This window comes from Bos javanicus, chromosome 4, assembly GCF_032452875.1.
Source record: "Bos javanicus breed banteng chromosome 4, ARS-OSU_banteng_1.0, whole genome shotgun sequence".
Lineage (NCBI taxonomy): Eukaryota > Metazoa > Chordata > Mammalia > Artiodactyla > Bovidae > Bos > Bos javanicus.
In genome coordinates this window covers 75,689,582-75,702,081 of record NC_083871.1, presented here as the reverse complement: position 1 = coordinate 75,702,081, position 12,500 = coordinate 75,689,582, and positions in this window count along the sequence as shown.

The following is a 12,500-nucleotide window of genomic DNA, read 5'->3' as shown; positions in this document are numbered from 1 at the left end:
AGGGAAGCCCAGGCCAAACCAGAGCTACTGCAGTTGGGGATCTCAAAGGCAGAGGCACCCCTGCCCTGAGGAAGTGTTCATCCAGGGAGGGAAACCATTTCAACAGCACAAAACAAAACAGAGACACGCCAGAGACCAAGAAGACAAGGAAAATGTACATAATGTGACAGTAGCTGAGCAGAAGGAAAGCAATGACAAAAGAGAGAGAAATGGGCTGGTTTGGAAGCAGACCTGGTTTTGCATCCTTGCACAAGAAGCAAGGTGCTTGTCGTGAAAATGGAACAGGGACACCAGGGTCCTGCGGGTGAAGAAGACCTCTAGTTGTGTTTCTCATGGGGAATATTTGAAAATCAGGACTGGACAATGGGAGCAGAGTGGGTGCTGAGTGACTGTGCTGCTTGGATCAGACGATTTTAGTTCAGAGGTTTGAGTTGAGTGAGGGGCTAGGAACCAAGACAGAGGGCCTCTTGCCGTTGTTGTTTAGCTGCTAAGTCATGTGCAACTCTTTCATGACGCCATGGACTGTAGCCCACCAGCTTCCTCTGTCCATGGGATTTCCCAGGCAAGAATACTGGAGTGGGTTGCCATTTGCTTCTCCAGGGGATCTTCCAGACACAGGGATTGAACCGGCATCTCCTGCACTGGCAGGTGGATTCTTTACCGCTAAGCCACCTGAGAAGCCCTGAGGATGTCTTACTGTCTAAAACACTTGACCTATTCCTTTGATGGTGGAGAGAGCCTGTGGAGCTTCTGAGGCTCTCTCTGGGATTTGAGAAATCCTGCTGCTCCATACATCTCCCAGCTTGGAAGGAAGGCAGGCCAGTCATGGTTTCCCTACACCATGGGTCTCTGGTGAAATAAACAGGCTGTTTCCTTTCCTTTAAACAGGTGTTTCCAGGGCTGGTGCCACCACACTCACTTCGTGGGAGGGTGCCCTTCACTCAGCACAGACACCAGGACATTTAAACCCCAGCCATGGGGAGAATGGGCTTCCCAGGTGGCGAGAGTAGTAAAGCACCTACCTGCCAGTGCAGGAGACTTAAGAGATGCAGGTTCAATCCCTGAGTCAGAAAGATCCCCTGGAGGAAGCCATGGCAACCCACTCCAGTATTCTAGCCTGGAAAATCCCATGGACAGAGAAGTCTGGTGGACTACAGTCCATGGGGTCATAAAGAGTCAGACAGGATTGAAGCCATTCAGGATGCACTCACATAGGGAGAATGAATGATGTGAACCCACCATTCTTACTAAGGAACATCCTCATGCAACCAGTCCTTCCCTGCTGCTACTGCAGAATCACAGAGCCTGGCTCCCACTGTAGCCCCAGAGAAAAGTACACATAGAACATGAGCGAGATTGGGGTGGAGAAGGGGATAGAAGGGGAGGGAGAGGGCAGGAGGGGTGAGGAGGGATCTTCCCTAAGATCCACGGAAGAGCCTGGTAGGTGGAGAAAGAAGACCCTTTCTCTCTTCCTTCCTCCCAGCCAAGGAAACCAGTGAAAGCTGGTTCTCACAGCTCCCTCATCCTGTCCCTCCCTCTCCCACCTCTATGCTACCCCTACCCTACTCCCAAGATTCTGAAGCAGCTGAGAACATATTCACTGGACATCTTTGTTTTCTCTCAGGAAAATAACCCAACCCACTCCCCACCTGGCAGACCCAGTCAGAGATATCCCAGTAACCAAAAAGACAGTGGCTTTTTCTATTTTCTTAGAAAATGACAAGATAAAAATCAAGGTGAACCGGGAGAAGCCATGCCTTAGATAATTTTATCACCTAGGTGACTTTGAATAAAATGTTCCTGAGATGATCTTCTTTGAGAGTAGACGTGCGTGCCCTGAGACTCTGCATGAATCAAGGGAATCATGAGGAATTTGACATCAAAGGTCAAATTCAAAAATCATCAAAGATGATGATGTTCGTTTGGCAGAAACCAAAGAAAAGTATCCACATTCAATTGTGTGACAGAAAGTATTTCCTCTTCATTAGACAAGTTGTCCTTAGGGAATAATATAGAATGTTGTCTAATTTGGGTTTTCTTGGACATTCCCAGGAAAACTGCTCTTTAGAGGAAGCAGTTTCCCATGGGGGCTGGTCCATGAGATTCCTGGTCAGAGACCGCCATCTGCTGGAAAGAGGGTGGGCCAGAAACTAGCAGGGTTTTTCTGTTTGGGGCTCAAAGAAGCCAGTGATGGGAAACAGCCACAAATGAGTTAATCTGGAGAAAGATTTAGGTAAATGAGGTTCAGACACTCTCTGGCACCCGCTGAGAGTTCCAAAATACCTGAGCTTCCCCAGGGCAATGTTGTGGAGCACAAGCCTTCACGATGTCCCAACCACGAGCAGGTTGTTAAAATGAAGGTTCCCAAGCCCCTTCCTGGACAGTCCATTTCAGGACATCTGGCAGGCCTGAGACTCAGCATTTTGAGCACACTCCCTGGGTAATTCCATCATTGCCCAAGAAAGGAAAAGGGTTCCTGAAAGGGACGAGGTATGGTGGGACCCATCTGAATTCCTGTCCCTGCTCTGAGATCTTGAACAAGCTAACCCCCCCACCCTACCCTGCCTCGCCACCCCACCCCACACTGACCCAGGACAAGGACAGAGATCCAGTCCCATCAGTCCTCTGCTTTTCTGTCCACTGCAGAAGGTCCGAGTTCCTCAGTGGGACAGACAGGCTCATCTGATCCATTCCACCAACTCTGCCAACTCCCCTCTCCAGTTAGCCCCTGTTCCTTCCCCCACATGTCCATTCGGAAGACCAAGCCAGGATATATATATGCAGCCAAGATGGTGGCATGGATCTTCTCACAAAACTCAAATTAGGGAAACAGGTGGAGGCTGGATACAGCCCAGGGATGCAGGGTGCTGCTGCTGCTAAGTCGCTTTAGTCGTGTCCGACTCTGTACCACCTTATAGGCGGCAACCCACCAGGCTCCGCCGTCCCTGGGATTCTCCAGGCAAGAACACTGGAGTGGGTTGCCATTTCCTTCTCCAATGCATGAAACTGAAAAGTGAAAGTGAAGTCGCTCAGTCGTCTCCAACTCTTAGCGACCCCATGGACTGCAGCCCACCAGGCTCCTCTGTCAATGGGATTCTCCAGGCAAGAGTACTGGAGTGGGTTGCCATTGCCTTCTCCAGGACACAGGGTGCTGACCCTCAATTCGAGGGAAACTGAGTGCACATTGCCTCCTCCCCACCTGTCTCCTTTCATGCCTGCTAGCTGCGTGTGTGCCGTCCTCCTGAGGTGTAGGCTGAATGGAGCAGTGTAGCTGCCTGGAGTGAATGCAGCAGCGTGGCTGGGTGGCCTGGTGCAGACGGGGCATGAGCAGGGGCTCTGGCTACTGCAGAAGGGGATAGTCTTGGCACTGATGGACAAGGACATTGGCATTACCAGCACGACCATGAGGGATCCAGCGTGGAGGTTACTGCCTTCACCTGCGCTCACTCTCCCTCTGGTTAAGTCACACAGGTTGAACCGATGAGGCTTGGAGAGTCTAAGCTACAAAGAACTTGCGTGTCTGACTTCACAGGGCGTGTCCCCCTGAGCCCCTCCTCCTGTCTGAATTCTTCCTGAAGGGAGGATACCTGCCCTGGAAAGAGCACTCGGTCCACTCACCCTCCACTCCAGCTCCCCGAGTTCAGCATTCCCATGATTCACGGGGGCCTGTCCACACAGACCTGATTTATAGCTTCCAAATATTGGCCCTGGAGCTGCCTCCAGCCTGCCAGGTACTTTCTGAGGGAGAACACAGCTCAGTGTGCTCTTTCTTCCTCTCTCCCTCTATCTCCTTCGCCCTCTCTGTCTCTCTCTATTTCTCTCCTTGTCCAAAGGCTGTTTCTGAGTCACCAGCCCTTCGCCGAGGGGGAGCTGGGACCACCAAGACCAACGCCAGTAATGTCCTCGGGTTTCCACCATTCTGAATTGAAGGGCACCACCGTCCATGCAGGGTGTGGGACGGTTTGAGAAACTCAACATCTTTAAAAATCTTACAATCAAGGACTGGCCCTCACGTTCAGGGAGAGCATTTCAGTGCCCTTCATGCAGGTGCTGGGATAGCACCTAAAGGTGCACAGACTTGGTGGGGTCCTTTCTTACTTTTCCATGGGCATGGACAGCCCTCATGTTATACAAGACTCACAGAGCCCAGCCCAGGCATGGACCACAGCCTGGGAGCTGCTGGATCCCTCATCTCCCTACGCTAGTGCCCAGCCCAGTGAGAGGCACAGTAGCCTTCAGTGTCCCCACTGCCATTTGGGGTCCACTCAGGGGATGAAAGCAGGACATGGGACAGGAGTGAAGTGTGTGCTGCATCTCCGGCTTCTATCATATTAGTGGATCTGGGGTGAGGGGCTCAGAGACCCCCATCAAAGCGAGCTGACTGAGACAAAAATGGAGCATTTCCTGCTCTGTGCTGTGGCCCACAGCTGCAGCAGACCAGGGACCCCTGCTGCCCTCCAGTCCCCAGCTTCACCCCACTCCAGGTCTCCAGCATGTAGAGACACAGCACCCGCTCCCCAGAGTGTGAGCACCAGGTCTTGCCATGACCAGAATGTCTCCTCTCCATACCTGTTCATCACTGGCTGCTCCTTCATATTCTACTCCTTAAAAAAGGTCACTCTCTGCGTAGGTCCTATCACTTCTCCTGGCTTTATTTTCCTTGTTGGGCCAGCCCTGTCTGAAATAATCTTATTTGTTTATGTGTTTAATTGTTTCCTGATTGACACCAGAAAACCCAGTTTCTGGTTCTGCTGTCCACATGCAGTGCTTGCCCCTGGATTAGTGGTTTCCTTCTCTGCCCAGTCAGCTGGTGTGCCCGGCGTGACCCAGGGCCCTTCCCGCACAGTCCTCCGTGACCCGCCTGGTCTTCGCTCCATTTCCATCACTTCTCTTATTTCTTTATTGCATCCCCAAGGCATGGATGCCCTGAGCCAGCAAGTGTCAGCAGGAACCACAATTGAGGTGGCTGGGTTCATCACCTGCAGAGGCCTCTGCCATCTATCAGCCCCTCAGCAGACTCCAGAGAAAAAGAGGAATCATAAAAACTCATAAAGGAACTGGCAGAACTCGTAGAAAATTTGAACCAAAACATCTGTGGGTAGGCTGTACCGTCCAGGACTTTGAATCCCAGAAGCCTTCCTTCCAGGAGCAAAAAGGGTACCAGTTAAAGACTCTATCCAGTTACAGGCTGGGATACAGTTCATGAGAGACGTGGACTGGAGAAAAATTCGGCAGATACAGAGAGACCGAGACAGAGAGAGACAGAGACAGAGAGAAAGGGGGAAGGGACAGAGAGAAGGAGAGAGAGGTTTAGACCAGAACAGAGATAGAGAGAGAGAACGTGGGCTTGGCAGGGATCGTGCTATAGAACTGAACTCTGTACAAACTCATCTTTTCACTCACTCATGTTTCACTCCTGGTTTGTGCTGGAGTGCGCTGCTGCTCCTGGTGACCTGTGCAACTCTCCACTTTTCCTCCCCTCAGTCAGGAGCTGGACTAAAAGACATGTTCTCAATGGGCCTGGTTTCCTGCTCTCACAGTCATCACTGTGAATCCCCCCGTGCAGTCATTCAGTTAGAATCATCAAGTGAGATCTTAGCTCATTCATAAACCCAGGGCCTCATGAGTCCCTCCTTACCTATGTGTGTTCCTAGGCCACCAGCCCATCTCTGGATCCCCTGGAGGGGCCTGTGTGTTGACTGGACTCCTGTCCAACCCCAGGGCAAACCCGTGGCCAGCATTTCCAGAACAGCACAGCCCACTATGTGTATAAAGGACTAGCCACTTCTCTCAGGCAATCTTTCAGTCTTTGCGCTCAGCAACAGGGATGCCTCCTAAATAGTAGTATCTTATGTCTAAATTGTATCCTCTCTGTTATGTCTCCATCTCAGAAGTAGTGGCCTAGTCCTTTTCTCCCTGGTTGCCATCCTGCCTTCTCTCAAGTTGGAAACCTGCCTTCTCTCAAGTTGGAAACCTTCAGAGAATTCATTCTCTTACTACCAAAAGTAATATGCTGCTGCCACTGCTAAGTCGCTTCAGTCATGTCCAACTCTGTGCGACCCCATAGATGGCAGCCCACCAGGCTCCCACGTCCCTGGGATTCTCCCAGCAAGAACACTGGAGTGGGTTGCCATTGCCTTCTCCAAAGGTAATATGGTAGAGTAGGAAAACAAAGCCACTAGAGGTCAGTGGACTGGGTTTAAATTTCCATGCTGCCACCAAGTGGCCATGTAACATCAGCCAAGTCTAAGTGAATTCATGGACTTCAGGAAATAAATTACAAAATTTGTTCTCAATTTCTTTTACATTCAGGGTGGCTGAATAGCCCCTAAAGACTGCAGGTTTCCACTAAACCAGGGAATGTACACCATGTTCCTACAAAAGTTATTGTCCATGAAAGCTAAGTTGCAGTTTCTTTACTCACATATGCTCAAAAAGAAGGAACAGCCCTGGTTTTCAGCTGTCTAGACAAACAGATGTGACCAGGCCCTTAGTCCTCATTTAGACCATATCAGATGGCCTGGAAGCTCCCTGGGAAAGAGAGGAGTCCCATAGTGTCTGATGGATGCAGACACTCAGCCAAGCAGCCCTGGGGCAAGGGCCAGGCCTTCCAAATGCCTCGGAACCGATTCTGAGCAGAATGGGACTCAGAATGACCCATTCCTCAATGACCCTGTCCTCAGGCCTCCCTCTGACAGTGATATACTGGGGTTGGGAAGAGTGGGAATTAGATTAGCCTTCTTCCTGAAGCGTGAAAGGTTTCCCCTGAATTCAAGGCAGGCAGGAAAGGAAGGTTCACCTCATGTTGGCAGTGCAGAAGTCCCTCAAGCAAATCTCTGATGATGAGACAAGAAGGAGATCTCAGCAAGCGAAAATCACGTGTCACACACTCACTGGAAAACAGGTCCGTGGAGTCACTGCCATCTGAGTTTTGCCACTTCTTCTTTCTGAAAATAAATGAAATGCTGCATGCCTGGAAATTACAAATACAGATGCCCAGACACCTCCAAATTTCTTTTTCATTTCTCCAGCCTGGAATTCCGCGATCTGCATCACTGATTTGATGGAAACATGATGATGCTGTAAGACAGTAACAGCAGACAGTAGATAGATGTGTCTCCCAACCAGAGGGGAGGTCTTCTAATGTTCCATGGGGGAAGGGCTGCCTGCAAGGGCCACCCATGCAAAGCAGTTAAATTTTATCACAATGTCAGAGGGCAACAAGGAAGCATCGTAGAAAGCTTTCCTCCTGTTTGGACTTTTAGATCACATTTCAGTAGTATTAGAGCTCAGACAATTATTCATATGATTTCTCAAAGCACATGTGTATTACAGAGCTCACTGCGTCACGTGGTGACTTATTTTCTACGTCAGAGTCGCTGGGTCTGAGACACATGGGTCACCCCCGGCTACTTCCTATTTAGTCAATTAATTTGTAAAAAGTCTTTCAAAAAGAGGAAGTCACTTGCAAAGTTGTCACAGATGAGGGCCATCCACATGAGATAACCTCCCACCCCATCTGACCTCCCTGATTAGGGGTCCTGTTCTCATCCATGCCTTCTCTCCTCTCTTTCTCCAGGGAAAAAGGACCCTGGTTTCCAATGCCAACCTCACCTGTGTGGTTGGTGTGATTTCCTCCCACGTCATTCAGGATCTTCCTTTCAATCAATCACTTGTTGAGACAATCTACACAAATCAAGTGAATTGGATGGTGTTATGGATTGAATTGTGTCCCTCCGAAATTCATGTTTTGCAGCCTTAGCCCTCAATGTGACAACATGTTGAGATAGGGTTAAATGAAGTCATCAAAGGGTCCAGAACCGATAGGACTCATGTCCTTTAAAAAAGAGGAAGAGACACTAGAGCTCTCTTGATCTCTCTCCACACACCCACAGAGGAAAGAAAGGCCAGGTGAGGACACAGGGAGACAGTGGCCATCTGCAAGCCGGGAAGAGAGGTCTCACCAGAAACCAGCCTAGCTCGCACCTCAGTCAGGGACTCCCAGTCTCCAAAACTGAGGGGAAAATGTCTTGTTTAAGCTTCCAAGTCTGTGATGCTTTGCTGCGGCAGCCTGAACTGAGTAGTATAGATGGGGAGCATGAGAAGAGTGTTAAGAGAGAAATGCTATCTAACTGAAGAGGAGGACCATACTGCAGCACGTGAGAGCCTCATGCTGACAGGATCTCCTGCATCCTTCTGATTTCTCCTAAGATTTTCTATCTATCTGTCTATATATTTGTCTGTTTACCTACCTGTCTAGTCACCTATTTGATAAATTATGGTTCTCCATAGTGAAGACTATGAGGAAATACTGGAAAAGATCAGTTTTCATTCCAATCCCAAAGAAAGGCAATGCCAAAGAATGTTCAAACTACCACACAGTTGCACTCATCTCACACACTAGCAAAGTAATGCTCAAAATTCTCTAAGCCAGGCTTCAATAGTACATGAACCATGAACTTCCAGATGTTCAAGCTGGATTTGGAAAAGGCAGAGGAACCACAGATCAAATTGTCGACATCCGTTGGGTCATTGAAAAAGCAAGAGTTCCAGAAAAACATCTACTGCTGCTTTATTGACTATGCCAAAGCCTTTGACTATATGGATCACAACAAACTGTGGAAAATTCTGAAAGAGATGGGAATACCAGACCACCTGACCTGCCTCCTGAGAAATCTGTATGCAGGTCAAGAAGCAACAGTTAGAGCCAGACATGTAACAACAGACTGGTTCCAAATCAGGAAAGGAGTACGTCAAGGCTGCATATTGTCACCCTGCTTATTTAACTTCTATGCAGAGAACATCATGAGAAACGCTGGGCTGAAAAAAACACAAGCTGGAATCAAGATTGCCGGGAGAAATATCAATAACCTCAGATACGCAGATGACACCACCCTTATGGCAGGAAGCAAAGAAGAACTAAAGAGTCTCTTGATGAAAGTGAAAGAGGAAAGTGAAAAAGTTAGTTTAAAACTCAACATTCAGAAAACGAAGATCACGGCATCCGGTCCCATCACTTCATGGTAAACAGATGGGGAAACAAGGGAAACAGTGAGAGATTTTATTTTGGGGGGCTCCAAAATCACTGCAGATGGTGATTGCAGCCATGAAATTAAAAGATGCTTGCTCCTTGGAAGAAAAGTTATGACCAACCTAGACAGCATATAAAAAGCACAGACATTGCTTTGTCAACAAAGTCCGTCTAGTCAAAGCTATAGTTTTTTCCAGTAAGTCATGTATGGATGTGAGAGTTGGACTATAAAGAAAGCCAAGCACCGAAGAATTGATGCTTTTAAACTGTGGTGTTGGAGAAGACTCAAGAGTCCTTTGGACTGCAAAAAGATCCAACCACTCCATCCTAAAGGAAATCAGTCCTGAATATTCATCGGAAGTACTGATGCTAAAGCTGAAACTCCAATACTTTGGCCACCTGATCCAAAGAACTGACTCATTTGAAAAGACCCTGATGCTGGGAAAGATTGAAGGCAGGAGGAGAAGGGGACGATGGAGGATGAGGTGGTTGGATGGTATCACCAACTCGACGGACATGAGTTTGAATAAGCTCTCGGAGTTGATGATCAACAGGGAGGCCTGGCGTGCTGCAGTCCATGGGGTTGCAAAGAGTTGCACACAACTAAGTGACTGAACTGAACTGATACTCAAGACGCTCTCCAGATGGTGAAACTGATTAAAAGTCAGTATATTTATAGCATAAAGGACTAAGTGGTGGGGACTGGTCTTATTGGGCTGAATCTAAGCTTAGCGTTCTGATGATGCACTCAAAATGTCCTTGTGTTTAAGACCATCTTTGAGGATTCATCTGCTTCAATTGTTCCTGTCTCTCTTCTCTCAACCTCTTGGATTGACTGACTAAAGTGGCACAAGCCTCCTTCGCTATGGAAGGCGTCGTGCTTTCTTAGGTGTACTGGGCTATGAAGAACAGAACCAGTGATTTCGAAATCTTTGCTGCCTTGGGTTTACTATTGTTCAAAATCATAGTGTTAGAATCTCTAATGCTAAAACTGGATGGTAGCACAGGGCGAGTAGGTGCACTGAGAGTCATGGCACTTGGTTTCTCCCATGGTGTCCATAGACTCTTCTGTTTCCTGGCCACCAGGATAGCCTTAGCTCCACGTGGCTGTCAGGGTTAAAATCAGAGAACTCTGTCAGGATTTGGGGCCAAAGCCTCACAAGTAATAACAAAATGCGTATGTGTCTGACCTTGTCCACAGGGAATATATCAGCTCTGAAAAGCTGAGTGGCAGTAGTTGGAAATTAAAAACACCAAAGTCATTCTGAGTCATGAAATAAAAATCTGGATGACTTCAGAGTAAGAGCTGTAAATCAAAAAGGTCAGCAGTGCATCTTCTGATGGGACTCTGCATGAAATGTGTGGATCAGCCCTGTGCCCAGAGATGGCCCATGACTCAGAGACCAGCAAGCCTGCCATTGCCTGGTCAACCCTAGCTGTGATGAAGCCTCCCGGACTCCTCCCAGCTTCATTTCCTGGTGCCAGTAAGTACATTTTTCTAATTCTTTGCCTTTCTACCAAGCCTGCCTGGCTTGATCCCCTGAAAAGGTTCTCCTTTTGCATTATGTTCTCTGGACTCTTTTTGGTATGAACATGATATATTTCACATTCCATTCAGCCAAATAAAATGTAGCTGAGTGACACAGAGAAAATCCCTCACATTCCCTAGTCTAGATCAATTCGATAAATGTATGCATTGAAGTGTGCCCAGAATTTTTTTTTTTTTTTGCCTGTGTCTGGCCTTAGTTGTGGCATGCAGGCTTCAGGAGTTGCGGTGCATGGGCTTAGTTGCCCCACGGCATGTAGGGTTTGGTTCCCTGACCAGGGATCGAGCCCATGTCCCCTTCGTTGGAGGGCAGATTCTTAACCACTGGACCACCAAGGAAGCCTGCACACAATTTTTAAAATAAAAAATAATATAACATTAAAAAAAAAAACAGAGAAAGTAGGTGGGTGAGAAACAAAAATAAAAATTTTTGTTGATGTGTTGATTTACAGTATTGTGATAGTTTCGTGTGTACAGCGTGGTTGCTGTTGTTCAGTCACTCAGTTGTGTCTGACTCTTTGAGACCCCATGGACTGAGGTATGCCAGGCTTCCCTGTCCTTCACCGTCTCTCCAGAGCTTGCTCAAACCCATGTCCATTGAGTCAGTGATGCCATCCAACCATCTCATCCTCTTCTCCTGGTGCCTTCAATCTTTCCCAGCACAGGGTCTTTTCTATACATGGTAATTCAGTAATTTTGCAGGTTACATTTCATTATAGGTTATTATAATGAATATAGGCATTATGTTTCCCTGAGCTATACAGTAAATCCTTGTTGCTTATCTATTTCACATGTAGTAGTGTGTATCTGTTACCCATACCCCTAATTTGTCCCTCTCCCACTTCCTTTGGTACAAGTTTGTTTCTATATCTGTGAATCTATTTTTTTTTGACATATATATTCCTTTGTATTACTTTTAAAATTCTATGTGTGAAATCATACAGTATTTGTCTTTGTCTCATTTATTTCACTAAGCATAATATTTCCTAGGTTCATCCACATTGTTGCAAATGACAGACTTTAATTCTTTTCAATGACTGAATACTATTCCATTATATGGAAAGACCCTGATGCTGGGAAAGATTGAAGGCAGGAGGAGAAGGGGATGACAGAGGATGAGATGGTTGGATGGCATCACCAACTCAATGGAGATGAGTTTGAGTAAATTCCGGGAGTTGGAGATGGAAAGGGAGGCCTGGCATGCTGTGGTCCATGGGGTCACAAAGAGTCAGACACGACTGAGCGACTGAACTGAACTGATATATATTGATGGGCATACATTGTTTTCTTGTTTTTGCTATTGTAAATAATGTTGCTATGAACATTGGAGCGCATGTATCTTTTCAAATTAAATTTTTAACTTTTCCAAATATATACCCAAAACGGGGGTTCCTGGGTCATATGATAGCTCTATTTTTAGATTTTTAAGGAAGGAACATTCATACAGTTCTCCATAGTGGCTGCCTCAATTTACATTCCCACCAACAGCAGAAAAGGGTTCCCTTTTCTCTACATCCTTGCCAACATTTGCCATTTGTAGACTTGATGAAATACTGCACTTACTTTGAAAGCATTGTTGAATTATTTTCACTGTGTATGTAGTACTTCAGTTTGACAGAGAAACTGGTTTCAGAGAATGTGTCACAGTGTCTTGTGACAATGCCCTAATTATATAACAAGAAAGCAATCTGTATGAGATGCCTGGTGAGAGCACAGCATTTCTGGAAGCGTCGCGGGACTTTTTCAGAGACAGGCTTCCCCGTGGGTGGGTTTGGGTTTTCAACCACAGCATAGCCAACACTGAAGTCTATCTTAGCAGAATAGATTATCACTCCTGTGCTGGTTCCAGATTAAATTTTGTGACAGAAAGGATATCAATACATGGAAAAGTGGAAAACAGCAGCTCTAATCCTGGGCAGGGTG